Source organism: Myotis yumanensis, unplaced genomic scaffold (assembly GCF_028538775.1).
Source record: "Myotis yumanensis isolate MYYU_CA2020_CCGP unplaced genomic scaffold, mMyoYum1.0.hap1 SCAF_9, whole genome shotgun sequence".
Lineage (NCBI taxonomy): Eukaryota > Metazoa > Chordata > Mammalia > Chiroptera > Vespertilionidae > Myotis > Myotis yumanensis.
Window position 1 is genome coordinate 5222864 of NW_027223760.1, and position 13978 is coordinate 5236841.

The window sequence follows — 13978 nt, forward strand, 5'->3', positions numbered from 1 at the left end:
GTCGTCCCTACCTCACGGGGGCCGTTTCAACCTCACCGGGGTCGTCCCTACCACACCGGGGCCGTTTCGACCTGACTGGGGTCGTCCCTACCTCACGGGGGCCGTTTCAACCTCACCGGGGTTGTCCCTACCACACCGGGGCTGTTTCAACCTGACCGGGGTTGTCCCTACCACACCGGGGCCGTTTCGACCTGACTGGGGTCGTCCCTACCTCACGGGGGCCGTTTCAACCTCACCGGGGTCGTCCCTACCACACCGGGGCCGTTTCGACCTGACTGGGGTCGTCCCTACCTCACGGGGGCCGTTTCAACCTGACCGGGGTTGTCCCTACCACGCCGGGGCCGTTTCGACCTGACTGGGGTCGTCCCTACCTCACGGGGGCTGTTTCAACCTCACCAGGGTCGTCCCTACCACACCGGGGCCGTTTCGACCTGTCTGGGGTCGTCCCTACCTCACGGGGGCCGTTTCAACCTCACTGGGGTCGTCCCTACCTCACGGGGGCCGTTTCAACCTGACCGGGGTTGTCCCTACCTCACGGGGGCTGTTTCAACCTCACCGGGGTCGTCCCTACCACACCGGGGCCGTTTCGACCTAACTGGGGTCGTCCCTACCTCACGGGGGCTGTTACAACCTCACCGGGGTCGTCCCTACCACGCCGGGGCCGTTTCGACCTGACTGGGGTCGTCCCTACCTCACGGGGGCCGTTTCAACCTCACCGGGGTTGTCCATACCACACCGGGGCTGTTTCAGCCTGACCGGGGTTGTCCCTACCACACCGGGGCCGTTTCGACCTGACTGGGGTCGTCCCTACCTCACGGGGGCCGTTTCAACCTGACCGGGGTTGTCCCTACCACGCCGGGGCCGTTTCGACCTGACTGGGGTCGTCCCTACCTCACGGGGGCTGTTTCAACCTCACCGGGGTCGTCCCTACCTCACGGGGGCCGTTTCAACCTGACCGGGGTTGTCCCTACCACGCCGGGGCCATTTCGACCTGACTGGGGTCGTCTCTACCTCACGGGGGCCGTTTCAACCTCACCGGGGTTGTCCCTACCACACCGGGGCTGTTTCAACCTGACCGGGGTTGTCCCTACCACACCGGGGCCGTTTCGACCTGACTGGGGTCGTCCCTACCTCACGGGGGCCGTTTCAACCTGACCGGGGTTGTCCCTACCACGCCGGGGCCGTTTGGACCTGACTGGGGTCGTCCCTACCTCACGGGGCTGTTTCAACCTCACCGGGGTCGTCCCTACCTCACGGGGGCCGTTTCAACCTGACCGGGGTTGTCCCTACCACGCCGGGGCCGTTTTGACCTGACTGGGGTCGTCCCTACCTCACGGGGGCCGTTTCAACCTGACTGGGGTTGTCCCTACCACACCGGGGCCGTTTCGACCTGACTGGGGTCGTCCCTACCTCACGGGGGCCATTTCAACCTCACCGGGGTTGTCCCTACCACACCGGGGCTGTTTCAACCTGACCGGGGTTGTCCCTACCACACCGGGGCCGTTTCGACCTGACCGGGGTCGTCCCTACCACACCTGGACCGTTTCAACTTCACCGGGGCCATCCCGGCCTTACCGGGGAAACAGGAAGTTTGGCCCTCTGTCCCCTGCCGGCGGCTCCCCACTAGACAAAATCTCCAGGCATTCCTGGTGGTTGCACATCCAGCGCTCCTGCCCTCCACCAAGTGCACAGACTGCCTGTCTGCTGTCCCCCAGCGCCCCACCAGAGACTGGGACCAGTGGGCATGTTTGTGCGCTTGCTGGTACAGCAGTTCCACAGTGCCGGCCGAGTCAGGCCCAGCCCTGGCCGGCCCCGGACCCGACTCTGCCCCCTGATTGCGTCCCTCCCAGATGCAAGGAGCTGAAATCTGCAGCCTGCTGGGATGGGCTCTGTACATGGTGCTTCAGCACATCCTACTCAGTCTCAATGCGCTTCTTTCTATGCGAGGAGTTGAAATCTGCAGTTTGTTGGGTTGGGCTCTGTACTTGGTGTCACATCCTACTCAGTCTCAATGTTCTTTCTCTCCTTCCAGTTGTAGAGCTTCCACTGGGCCAAGTTTCCCATGGTTCTGTATGATAGGTGTTTGTCTGATATTTGGTAGTTTCGATGTTGTTGTGCGAGGTAGCACGCACAGGTCTCTTCCTTATGCCGCCATCCTGGTTCTCCTGGGTCTGCTTCTTGAGTGTGTCTCTCATGGCTGCGAGCAGTTGAAGTCTGCAATTTGTTGGGATAGGCTGCAAAAGCGCAGGTGGGTCTTTTTGTGCACCTGGCACAGCTTGGATGGGGATGTAAATTGATTAAGGCTGAGACTCAGGGAGTCGCCATGGCGGAGCAAATAGCACTGGCTGAGTCTCCGCGGCTCCTTGACTCTCTGCCAGGGCTTTGTGTCCCCCAGTGCCGGCGAACAGCTGTGCAACAGAGTCTCCCTCGCTTTCTGATGGCTGCAAGGCCGTGCTGCCTCTCCCTGTAGGGTCTGATGCTTCATGATCCCGCCTGAACCAGCTCAGTGGATTTGAAAGTTTGCAGAAGAAAAGGCGCTTCTACTTGTGGGTCTGGCACAGCCCAGATGGGAATGTAAATTGCTTAGGGCGGGATCACAGGGAGTCGCCGGGGCGGAGACTCAGCGGCCCCTTGCCTATCCAGGACACCAGGACTTTGCGTCCCCCAGTGCCGGCGAGCAGCCGAGCGCCAGAGCCTCCCTCGCTTCCTGACCGCTGGAAGGCCGTGCAGTCTCTCGCCTTGGGGCCTGGGGCCTCAGAGACCCGCCCGAACCAGCTCAGTGGATTTGAGAGTTTGTAAAAGCACAGTCATTCCCTCTTGTGCCTCTGGCACAGCCCTGAGGGTAGGGCGGGGTCACAGGGAGTCACCAGCGTGGATGAAATAGCGATGGCGGCGTCTCCGCGCCCCTCGCCTCCCCGGGACACCAGGACTTCTTGTCCCTCGGTGCCGGCGAGCAGCCGCGTATCAGAGCTTCCCTCGCTCTCCGACCACTGCAAGGCTGTGGCCGCCTCTCCCTGTGGGATCTGGGGCCTCAGAGACCCGCCCTGAGCAAGCCCAGAGGATTCGAGGGTTCGTAAAAAACCGAGAATCCATTTGCAGCCCGCGTGGCGTGTGACTGCGTACCTCTGGTTTTGGTGCCTCCGTAGCTCCCACTCAGTCTCACTGCGCTTCTTTCTTTGCCTCCAGTTGTAGATCTCCCACTGGGCCAACTTCCCCATGGTTCTGAGTGGCGGTTGTTTACTTCATAGTTGATAGTTTCAATGATGCTGTGAGAGAGCAGCACACACAGGTCCGCTCCCTACGCCGCCATCTTGGAGGCAATTCTGACTTGTGGTTTCATTGCCTCCTTTCCCACAGTCTTATCTGAAGAGGTTCCTGAAGGACTAGAGGAACTCTAAGACTTAGTTTTGGTTCCTGATCCTGGACAGTATGAGGCTTGGTGTGTGCCATCTACTCTTTCTAGGCCCTGGTTTTCTCCTTTGTCAGAAATAGACAGCAATCTCTCCTTTGTTTAAAGATCTCTTGAAACTACTGTGAGTGGACCAAGGAGGAGGCTCCTCACAGCCTTGCAGAGATATGACTGGTTGTGTTGGCAGTGTTCTGTGAGGCTGTTTCTAAGCTCATCTGGGAGGATATCTGCCCCTGATCAGGCTGCTGCTCTCAAAACTTGTATGAAGAGGCTAAATTACACCAGGCTGATCATGCTCACAGAGTTAGCATGTCATCACTTATGGGCAAGGGCTGGCCAAGGTTGAGCAATAACTGAAGCTGTTTCTTCTTCATCAAGGTCATCTGTCCTCTGAGTGGAGAAGGGGTGAATTAGTGTTGGGACAAGGGGTTGAATGTGGGGTGGGGAACATTAGCTGCTCTTTTCAACAAAGATTTGCTTCAGCAATGGGTAGCAAAAACAGGGGGAAATGACCGTTTACCCCTTACATTCCATCCTTCAGTGATAGTGTGGTGCGTGTCTTCCAAGGCCCAAAACATCCATATTCAGAGGTAGAATTTGACCTTGGAGTACCTTCAATAAGACCTTTTTCCAGATTCCGATGAGGGACTTGTGATGCTGCTGACAGGGCAGTGCAGAAGATATTTCTGCTACCTTTCCAGCTCAATTCCATTGTTGTCTGTGATTTTAATTCTCTTGAATGTTGGGAGACTTTTTGTGTGGCTCAGGATATGGCCTATCTTGGTATATATTCCATATACACCACAAAAAATACGTCTTTGGTAAATATCAACTTCTACAAATATCAATAGATTCACTGATTGAGGGTGTTATGGAATTCTTTGTTATGTGGCCCCACCCCATAACAAAGAAACAGAATTTCCAGAGGATGAGGCCCAGAAATAAGGATTTTAAAAAGATTCCCAGGTGATTCTAATGTGAAGCCAAGGTTGAGAATCACTGTTCTAGATCCTGCCTGGTTCTGTCAATTGTTGAGGGGATAGTGGAGTTTCTAACTATAATTGCGGCTTTGTTTGTTTCTCCTCTCAGTTGTCAGTTTCTGCTTCACATAATTCACATCTCTGTTGTTTGGGAAAACACCTTTAGGATTGCTCTGTCTTCTTGGTGGAGTGACCTATTTATCATTATATAATGTTCCTATCTGTTTGTGGTAATTTTCTTTGTTCTGATATCTAATTTATTTCTTATCAATACAGCATTCCTTCTTCCTTTTGCATGAGTAATATTTGCACCATTTATATTTTCCATCCTTTAATTTTCAGCCTGTTTTTACCATAATATTCAAATGGAGTTTTCTGTAAGCAGCACACAGTTGGGTATGTGTTTTAATCTACTCTGCCAATCTCTGTCTTTTAATTAATGTGTAGATAACAAACACTCTCTTCCCTAGTGGCCTGGATTGCAGCCATAGTGGGTGTGCCTGTCCCCTGGAATCCCTGAGTGCTCCTTCCTACGTTCTCAACCAGCTCAGTCACTGTTCCTTGGGGATTCTCTGGGCCCCATTCTTCCCCAAACAAAGACCAATAATCAAGTGTTTCATTGCTCACACTAGACAGTTTGCTATTCTTTTTTTCTCATTTATTTTCATCAGTGACCATCTCCTTCCTCTGCAAAGTGACAATGGTAAAGTTTTCCTGTTTGTTTCTTGCAAAAGGATATTGACAAGTGGACAAGACCAAACTCAAGATTCCCTATAAGTGCTTCTGCTGGGATCTGTGCACAACCCTTGAACCACAATGCCCTTGGCAGCAGAGGAAACTTCAAGTCTCAGCATTTGGCACTTGTTCTCATTCTTACTCCCATGGTTTCCAGGTTGTGAGCCTCTCGCTCCAATATGCACTCAACTGTTGCAGATTATTTCCCATTTTTCACATGGCTCTTTAGTGACATAAAGACATCAGGAACCTGGGAATCTCTGTCTGTGACGGCAGCCGGTGAAGGATACTGTGGGGAAGTGATCTGAAATTACCCAGCAGTATTGGAGGTGGGCTTGAGTTTGTGTGTGAAGGTAGAGATTCTGGGAAAAGAAAGTGTGGTTGTCAGATGAGCCAAGGTCTCAGTGGCTCCTAGAGACTTAGGTCTTTGGTTAAAGGTTTCTTGGACTTGTAGAAGCCTCTACATTCAAGCTGCTAAAAGAGCTGAATGGAGACACAGTGGGAGACGTCCCTTCCTGGGACAGATAGGCAGTTCAGTGTCTTGTCTTCATATGGACACTCACCCCAATGTTTATGTGTGGAGGAGAAGGGCATGTGGGTGTGTGTCTCTGCACTTGGGTGTGTGGTTTTTGCAGAAGGTTTAGGAATGACAGAGCAGTGTCTTTGTTCAATGGGCATTTAAGACGGATGAACAAACATCTACAAATATTGATTTCTGTTAACACAATTTGAATGTCCAGGACATTTGTTCATGCAATTCAGAAACAATGGAAATAAATGGGTCTGTACTAAGGCTTTGTGTTGGCTCTGGCCCTTGGTCCCCTGGGGAGGCCAGGGATGATTCCATGACAGGGTACAGCAGCCTGAGATCCTTGGAGAACAGGCAAGAGCAACAACACTTGTTGGGCTCCAGTAAGAAGAGCTCCGGGAGGGCCAGGTCCCATGGGCAGGTTTGGGGGAATATGGGAGTGGGCAGGATTTTTGTCTTTGGATTGGTAGGTTACTGCCAGGTGAGGGACACAAGGAAAGCCTGCGGGCCCTGGAGGCACAGACACCAGCGAAGAATGTGATTGACAGGTGTTGGTTCCAAGCCCTACTTACATATATTTTGTCACTCAGGACGGATCTCTACTATGGTCTCTGGACTCCAGATGGCAACACAGGACCAGGAAGCCCAGCATCACAGTTGTGTGCAATTTCCCTGCCGCCATCCACATGTGCAGCCACCACAGGAGCCCGCCCCCTCATTGCCCCCACACGCAGCCCACCAGCTTCGCTGCCACCTGTGGGCTCCAGAAATCCAGCGACTGTGCCTGGTGGTACACGTTGTTGGAGTAGGGGGCACCCGAGTGGTCCAGCACCAGTCACTCCACCAGCACCAGCCGCTCCTGCACCTGGGCCTCGAGGTCGCTGCCCGCCACCCAGTTGTCCAAGGTGCCCCCCGCACTCGGCCACCAGAGCCCACAGCGTACGGTTGTCAGTGTGGTTCAGGAAATCCTGTGGAGAGTCCCTATCTAGGTCCTCTTTACGGGTGAACAGTATGATGGTACAGCACCACCACTTGTCCCTGATCATGGCCTGCTGGTCCTGTGCAGTGAAGCAGTGCAGCTGAGTTACCAGGAACAGTGTGTGGGGCCCAGGCATGGACAGCAAGTATCAGCAGGCCTGCTCCTGGCTTCCTGGGTCTGCCCAGGGGACTCAGGAGCTAAAAAGGTCCGGGGTGTCCATGACTTCTACGTGCCACCTGTCCCTCCTGCGACTCCCCACCTCGCAGGTTCTGGTCACCGAAGTGGCTGTGAGTCTGGAGATGAAGCGCCTGTGGCCCAGGATGCTGTTCCCGGTGGCGCTCCCCCTGTCTTCCCCACCAGGATGAGCCTCAGCCCAGGCTCCTGCAGGGCCTGTGTGGTGTCTTTGGAACCTGGAAGGCAAGTCATCTGTGAACTTCCAAACCTTAAATGCAGTGTATCCTGGTTATCTGGACCTGGAAGCCCTTGGAACAACAGTATCTCAACTCTGCTTTTCCAACCAAAGCCTTACTGATCTCAGGAGGATCTTCACCATCTATCTCTGTCACTTTGGCTTCACCATGTGCACCTGTAGATGCTCAATACTTGGAGGGCATTTCTCTAGGGGAGTCCCCTTCATCATTCCAGACACAACCTCACCTTCATTATCCCTGGTGGTCCACACCCTGCAGAGCTGTCCCTATTTGAGGCTTCAGTGGCCTCTGCCATACTTCTCCCAGATTCAGCCCAGAGAAGATGGTTAGGAGGGTTAGTAGCCTGGGGGTAAAGAGTTGTCTGGAGTCCCAGACACTCTTACTTTGACTCACAGTCCTGCCTTCGGCCAGCTGTGCCACTACAGAAGTTGCTTAATGTAAAAGTTAAACCTTTGTACAAAAATGGGACTAAGTATATTGAGTTGTTTCTTCTGGGGTTGTTGAGAGGATTAGATGAGGTCACCTCCTTCCTCCTTCCTTCTCTCCCTCTCTCTCTTCTCCACACTCTCCTCCCTCTTAAACCTACTTCCTGTTAGTAAGACACCCATTTAACTCTCCATCCTGGTTCTCTAACATTCTACCTGGTGAGTCACACTTCATCCAGTGCATGATCTGACACCCTCTTCATCCTCTTCCATGGAGATCACAGTAGGTTTATTAACCTTACTTTATACCTTGGGAATGGAAGCATAAGCTAATCAAGTTCATATCTCCCAGCTGGGCAGGGGCACAGACCCAGCTAAAATGAACATTCAGGGCTCTTACTGTTTCACCTTAAACATGTTTGGGGTCATCTTTTTAGTCCTGAGTTTGCCCATTCCCCTCACAGAGCCCACACCAGGGGGCAAGTATGCAGTGCCCATATTCTTATCATAGGCAATTTCTTCATCTCTTCTGTCCTCCCATGCTTACCGGAAAGAGTCCCAAACACAATTTCATTCATTCATTCATTCATTCATTCAATTTGTTTAACTGCCTATAATGTATTGGGCCAAATCCAAAGAGCTAGTGACACCACACAGACACAGTCCTGCTTCCCTCTTCCCCAGAATGTCAGAATAGAGGGAAGAACATTGGAAGGACCTGGGCTGGATTTAGAATGATACCCTGAGAGGGTTTGGAGACTTTGTATTTTTAGGGACTTCAAATTCAAAGGGCAGACAGGAGATTGTAACACTTATGGTAGTGAGAAAGCTTTAGATATTAGATTTCCCCAGGTAATTCTATGTTAGTGACAAAAGCTGTAGATATTAAGTTTTCCCAGGAGATTCAGCAGCCAGGGGAGACTTTGGGAAACCATGAGAACTAGAAAACTTGCTCAGTGACAAGGGAAACACTTAGGGTTGTTGTCCTGGGAGACAAACAAGAAGATAACTGGAATTTTGGTTTTGGAAGTTGGAGAAGAACCCTATGTCCCAGGTGATCTCCAGCCTCTGACTCTGCTCTCAGGAGCCAAATCACTGTCCTGTCTCAATGCATCTAAACATGTTCAGAGTCCTGGAGAGACTGGGATACTCCCCTGCAACTCCTGACATCCTGCCCCAAAGCTGAGGCTTCTCCAAGTAAAGTGGCTCCAGTCAATCAGTCAGTATTTAACACAATCAAACATTCTGTGCTCACCGAGTCCCTGTGCACAGTGCAGTCTGTCCTCAGTCTGCCTCTCCAGCCTCAGGACAACGAAGCCCCTCACTCACATGCTCCCCAGGGAGCAGATGTCGGGCCGGTCCCAGCTGCCTTGTGTCCTCAGGCCTGTAACTGTCCCAGCCTCCCCCACATGCTGTCTGAGTCCTCTCTGTGCTTCACCTTCCATTTCTATTTCCACCTCTTCATGTTGTCCACCTGGTCACCACAGGTGACTGTTCTCTCCAGTTGGCACTGCACAAGGAAAAGCCAAGTGATATAGGAAGGCAGACTACTTTGTCTCTGGGCAAATGACTTAGATGATGGGCTGGCCTGGTTCTCAATCCAAAGGCGTTCATATTTCTGCAGGAACTCCCCCACCCCAAAGCCTTCATAATGTTCACCCCCATGGAAATCCATACACTCCCATGACTGACACCAGAGCAGAAATGGAGAAAGAGCCACAGATGCAAAGGCCAGGAATTGTGCTAATGCAAGGAGTCCTGGCCAAAGGTGGAGATGAGAAGGTTCTGGGAACTAACAGTACCGTGGGTAAGCTGGGGTTTAGAAAGTTCCTGGACAGGCCCAGAGAGCTGCAATCTGGGCTTACAAACACACACTGTCATAGAGGAAAGGAAACATGTGGGATCTTTTATGCTACACCTCCCAGGGACTGAGTCTATCCACCCAGTCCCGGACTTTCTAAACCTCCTGTCTCTGGGAATTATATAGGGGTTTCGAGATTCGGTAAAATGTGGTATTTCTCAGAGATTTTGGTTCACATACCTGTACTTTCAGAATATAAGCATCCCCACACTCTGGCCAATGATTGTGATCAGTGTCTGGATCAGATTTCCTAGACCAGTGATGGCGAACCTTTTGAGCTCGGCGTGTCAGCATTTTGAAAAACCCTAACTTAACTCTGGTGCCGTGTCACATATAGAAATTTTTTGATATTTGCAACCATAGTAAAACAAAGACTTATATATTTTGATATTTATTTTATATATTTAAATGCCATTTAACAAAGAAAAATCAACCAAAAAAATGAGTTCGCATGTCACCTCTGACACACGTGTCATAGGTTCGCCATCACTGAACGAGACCAACCCCTTTGTCATGCAGAGGAAGGGAGGAAGCTCAGAATGCACAGCCACCAACACAGTCCTGGGCAGTTTCTATTGGGGAGCAGGTGTTTAAAGGCACAGGTAGGGCAAGTGTTTGAGGACTATGGTCATGACCTTTGCCGTCTCTGGCAAGTTGCTTTCTGGACACTTGGAGAGAGTGGAGTATTTTAGGCGGTTCAGCCCAGATTACACACAGGATTTTCACTTTAACGTGTTCTGAGTTTAGACTCACTTATATGTCCTCAGAAATCTCTTTGCCTTGATGTATATGCACAAGGGGAGTCTTTGTTGCCTTCTAAAGTGTGTTTTGGTCCCTGCAGGAGAGTGAGAAGACCCCTTCCTTCCTTGTTAGGGGAGTAGGTTAGGAGAGGGCTTAGCCCAAGCAAGAGCCTGGGCATCTAGGCTGGAGGAGATGCTTACCACTGATCCTGAAGCTGCTGTGTGTGAAACTCAGGCATCCTGATGCACCCGGGAGTGTGGAGTTACTCCTTCTAGATCCTGCTCCCCTTCCTGGTACCTACTAGAATGGAGTGTTCACTCAGCGAGCTTCTCGCAGGCACTGAATTCTTTCCATTCCTCACAGCTCCTACTTTGCCGCTGGCTCCCTTCCCCTGCTGGCCCTCACCTTTCCTACAGAATCAGTGACAGGCTCTGAGTCTGGCCCAGAAGGCCCTGACCTATTGCTGTTCTCCAGTTGTGAATGCAGCAGGCTCTTCCTCCCAGGACATGGGGAAGTGTCCTGCCTCTCAGACCTCAGAGTCAGGAAGTTAAGGGAGGGGATGCCTAGGGGTGACAACTTAAAGAGATGGGAACATTCACCACTGAGGCAGTGGGATGGGAAATTTCCACTGGGAAACACAGCCTTGGACTGTGGTGATGTTCTAGAAGGCCCCGGGGCACCAGCACTTGTCCCCTCAGGGGCTATAATCTCAGGGGAGAAGAGCATTTTAGGTTTGTGAGGCCTATTTTCACTTCTAGCCTTGATCACTAATCTTAACTCCTTTTGTCTTTAATATTTTCCTATAAAATGGCCTTTTGAGAGCCTCATTTCCTGGGAGAGTGCCACCAAGGTGGTCCTGGTGCCAGGAATCACCTGCAAAGTCTCCTGGTCCTCAAAGGAAAGGAAGGCCTTTTCACTATTAAAAATGGGAGAACAGGGAGATGAACACTTTCCTTTAGGGCTTACTCTAGCCATCTCTGTATGTCTCTCCCACCAGAGGGTCATGAGAAAGGTGGGGAAAATAGCCAGTCACTGTGTGGAGGGAGGAAGGTGGGGAGGATTATGCTGATAGGGGGCCTGACCTGGTTAGGTCATTAACAAAGATGTGGTCATGCCTAACTCACTCACACTCTCTGAGTTGACTTTGCCCATATATAGTGAGGGGTTTCACTTAATGTGAAGCTAATGGGCTGGGATCTGATTTTCACCCATTCTTGCCAGCTCCGTATCTCTAATGAAGAATCCAACTCCCACTAACTCCACCTAGTTTTCCCCCAGCTTCATTGAGATAAAATTGACATGTAACATTGTGTAAGTTTAAAGTATTTGACATGTTGATTTGACACATTTATATATTAGAAAAAATAATCACCACCTTAGCATTTGCTAACACCTGTATCAGGTCCCATATTTACTATATGTTTTCTGTGGTGAGAACATTTAAGATCTATTCTCTTAGCAACTTTCAAGTACACAGTACAGGATTATTAACTACTAGAGGCCAGATGCATGAATTTCGTGCAAGAGTAGGCCCTCCTTTCCACAGCTACTGGCACCAGCTTCCTTCTGGCACCCAGGACCCGGGCTTCCCTGTAGCCTCAGCTTTGTCAGAAAGGATGTCCAGTCTAATTAGCATATTATGCTTTTATTATTATAGATAACTAGAGGCCCGTTGCACAAAAATTTGTGCACTTGGGGGGTGGGGGTGGTCCTTCAGCCCGGCCTATGCCCTCTTGCAGTCTGGGACCCCTCGGAGGATGTCCACCTGCTGGCTTAGGCCTGCTCCCTGGGGGATTGGGCCCAGGCTGGCAGTCAGACATCCCTCTGGCAGCCCTGCAGCCCTCGGGGGATGTCCACTTACCAGCAGGGAGCAGAACTAAGCTGCAGTTGGATATCCTTAGTGCTGCTGAGGAGGCGGGAGAGGCTCCCGCCACCACTGCTGTGCTGGCAGCCATCAGCCTGGCTTGTGTCTGAGCAGAGTTCCCCCTATGGGAGCACACTGACCACCAGGGGACAGCTCCTGCATTGAACGTCTGCCTCCTGGTGGTCATTGTGTGTCATAGTGACCAGTCATTCCCAGTCTTTCTGCTGTTAGGGTCAGTTTGCATATTACCCTTTTATTATATAGGATAGAGGCCTGGTGCACAGGTGGGGGCAGGCTGGTTTTCCCTGACGGGTGTTCTGGATCAGGGTGGGAGTCCCGCTGGGGTGCCTGGCCAGCCTGGGTGAGGGGCTGATGGCTGTTTGCAGGTTGGTCAAGCACCCCCCAGTGGGGACCCTCACCTCATGGAGGTTGGCCAGTCTGGGTGAGGGGCTGATGGCTGTTTTCAGGCTGGCCATATCCCCTTTAGGGTGGGGGTCCCCACTGGGGTGCCTGGCCAGTCTGGGTGAGGGGCTGAGGGCTGTTTTCACGTTGGCCAAGCCCCCCTGTGACTGAAGCTGCCAGGCTCTCCTTTTTTTCTTTTTTTATTCTGAGATTTATTTACCTTCTATAATTGAAACTTTGTAGCCTTGAGTGGAGCTCAGAGCTGGCCAGGGCGGGCGAGAAGCTTGGCTTCCTCCATCTCCAGGGGCAACCCAAGCCTCCTGCTTGCTCCAGCTCCATGGCCATGGCCGGCTGAAAGCAGGTATCTGGGGTTTATTTGTTTTCTATAGTTAAAACTTTGTTGCCTTGAGTGGAGCTCAGAGCCGGCTGCAGCAGTTGGGAAGCTTGGCTTCCTCAATCACTGGGGCAACCAAACCTGCTTGCTCCAGCTCTGTGGCTGCCAGCCGCCATCTTGGTTGGGTTAATTTGCATATCGTCACTCTGATTGGTTGGTGGGTGTGGCTTAAAGCATAGGAAGGTATGGTCAATTTGCATGTTTGTCTTTTTTTTTCAGAATATATATATATATATATGTATATATATATACATATATATACATATATATATATATTTTATTTTTAATGCTAAAAGTATATCTTTTATTAGTGTAGATTATTATGCTGTGTATTCAATCTCCAGAACCTATGCTTTTCTAACTAGAATTCTGTAATGTTTAACTAACATCTCCCCATTTCCCCCATCCACTAGCCCCTGGTAATCTGGGTGTGATTCCCCATCAGGGCACATGCCTGGATTCTTTTTTTTTTTTTTTTAATTAAATCTTTATTGTTCAGATTATTACATTTGTTCCTCTTTTTTCCCCCCATAACTCCCCTCCTTCCAGCTCCCACCCCACCCTCCGCCCTCACTCCCCACCCACTGTCCTCATCCATAGGTGCACGATTTTTGTCCAGTCTCTTCCCGCATTTCCCACACCCCTCTTCTCCCCAAGAATAGTCAGTCCATTCCCTTTCTATGTCCCTAATTCTATTATAATCGCCAGTTCATTCTGTACATCAGGTTATTTATTCACTTGATTCTTAGATTCATTTGTTGATAGATGCATATTTGTTGTTCATAATTTGTATCTTTACCTTTTTCTTCTTCTGCCTCTTCTTAAAGGATACCTTTCAGCATTTCATATAATACTGGTTTGGTGGTGATGAACTCCTTTAGCTTTTCCTTATCTGTGAAGCTCTTTATCTGCCCTTCAATTCTGAATGATAGCTTTGCTGGATAAAGTAATCTTGGTTGTAGGTTCTTGCTGTTCATCACTTTGAATATTTCTTGCCACTCCTTTCTGGCCTGCAAAGTTTCTGTTGAGAAATCAGCTGACAGTCGTATGGGTATTCCCTTGTAGGTAACTGCCTTTCTTTCTCTTGCTGCTTTTAAGATTCTCTCTTTGTCTCTCTTGGCATTTTAATGATGATGTGTCTTGGTGTGGTCCTCTTTGGATTCCTTTTGTTTGGGGTTCTCTGCGCTTCCTGGACCTGTAAGTCTATTTCTTTCACCAGGTGGGGGAA

At 50.7% G+C, this 13978-nt stretch overlaps 1 pseudogene; it reads right to left on the reverse strand.

Moving 5' to 3' along the window:
* Positions 1-6368: 6368 nt before the first annotated feature.
* On the reverse strand, positions 6369-7058 carry LOC139016677 (GTPase IMAP family member 1 pseudogene; annotated as a pseudogene).
* Between the last annotated feature and the right edge of the window lie 6920 nt (positions 7059-13978).